Source organism: Parasteatoda tepidariorum, chromosome 9 (assembly GCF_043381705.1).
Source record: "Parasteatoda tepidariorum isolate YZ-2023 chromosome 9, CAS_Ptep_4.0, whole genome shotgun sequence".
Classification (NCBI taxonomy): Eukaryota; Metazoa; Arthropoda; class Arachnida; order Araneae; family Theridiidae; genus Parasteatoda; species Parasteatoda tepidariorum.
The window spans coordinates 52,787,657-52,789,788 of record NC_092212.1 but is presented as its reverse complement, the minus strand read 5'-3'; positions in this window follow the sequence as shown (position 1 = coordinate 52,789,788).

Here is a 2,132-nt window from a genome sequence, read left to right as displayed (position 1 = left end):
TTAATTCTTGTATATATATTGGTAGTAGTTACACTTGAATTATTTATATTTAGAGAATTAATAATCTTGAAGCATTTATTCTGAACTGAGATTAAGGGAAGTAAATTAGTTTTATATTCACCGCCATATATTATCGCACCATAATTAATTAAAGAATAAAACCAGGAGTAATAGAGTGCTTTCACAAAATTAAAATGAATTTAAGCCGAAAAAAAAAGATATAATCTTTTCTTCAGCCCACACGATTATATCCGCAAAACAGAGTGCTTTCTGATATTGTATCAATAAAGCCAAAGCAAAATATATTAATACAATAGTGTGAGGAGCACTCAAAAATTTTTTTTTGCAAAAATTACAAAAAATAAAATAGAACACAATAAGTAAAGATAACACGTGAAAACAGAAAATAAAATAAAAGAAAAAGAAAAAACAGTATAAAATATACACTATAAAGCAGGTAGCGAAATCAGAAGTACTTACATGTACGGGAAATTTTTCAAGAATGATTTAAAAATGTTTTCGCAACAAGATTGCCAGATTGCAAAATATGAAAATAAAAGCGCAAATTGAGTGTAAATAGAGGGTTTCAAAGTTCCGTTCTTACTGCATTGCTGAAGTGATTTGTTATTCTGTGCATTGATTTGTTAGTTACCAAGGATGGGCCCGAAATGGATATGCGCAAGGTAATATTATGCTGGATAATTTAAAAAAATTTGACCATAAATAGTTTTAGGAAATAGATGTTTAGTTAAGAAAAAATATAAAATAAAAAAGAGAAACAAAAATTGCTTGATTTACAAATAATTTTAGCCACGGATTTGCCCGAAATGGATTTGCACATTTCGGGCCAATCCGTGGATAAAATCATTTATATATATATATATATATACTATATATATGACATTGATGAAGACTTCAATATGTAAGAGTTCTTAGAGATTTTTTTTTTCGTTTTCTATTTTTGTAACTATTATATAATAATATGGTGTAATATTGTATTAAAGATTATTTTTTCGAAGAAGCACATGTCATACGAAAATAAACAAAAGATACGAATACAAATAATACACATTAACACAACATGTTTTAAAATGGAAAGTTCGATTATTATTTAGACATTAGCGTATGCGTACAGTATATATGCATGACGCCAGAATTACATCAAAAAATACCATAATCGGTGTCGATATCCTCTCATGGCCTCCATACCTCCTCTCATCAGAAGTTTTATTCTTTAAAACATGTTTCTTTTACTTTAGAGACTAAATTATATTAATCAATTGCTGTCTGATGAGCAAAGCAGTAATTTTTTCTTCTTTATAAAGCGCAAAAATGAACAAGAATAGCGTAATTAGTAAGGGCAAATGATTCCTTTAAAATTATTCAAGTAATGAAGACATTAAACTCACAAACTTTATGAAAAACAGGAGAACCACCTTGAACTGTTGAACAATTTCTTAGCACCACAGTCTGCCAAGTCTACGTCACCTTTCGTTCTATTGTAGTAAGTGACAGTGCTCGGCTTTTACTTCGTGCTATCTTCTGTTATCACAATCATAAAAACGAAATTCCAAATATTTCAGCTTTGTTCTTTCTTTTACATCTATATAGTAAGTTTTTTTGATGTTTTTATCTTACAGTGCATGTCATGACAAATAAGTGACATGAAAAAAAGTCATGTCATGACAAATAAAGTGACATGACAAAAAAGTCGTGCTATGACAAAATGTAATGTTATGACGAAAATGATACTGCGGTAGGAGAAAATTTTCTCTTGTTCCGGCGTACTATCCCAATTAGGTGGGTTTTACTCAGCTTTAAGTTTTGAAATACTAATTAAAACTTTAATCATAAGACTCTGCGCAATGCTACAAGCTTCTTGAGGTCCATCGTTCAAAGTTAGGACACTGGAACCAGCATTCCAAGAATTGAAAAATCGTTCAATCAGATCTCATAAGAAAGTTGCGGGAATCCTCAGACCAAGCCATTTAACAAAAAAATATTTAATTAATTTTAAACTTAAAGCAAAACTCTTTTTAACAGTTGAAAGAAATTGCAAGAAAGAGGCAAAATTAGACGTAGAACATTATGTATTATAATGTAATGTAGTTATGTATCAATAATATCATATA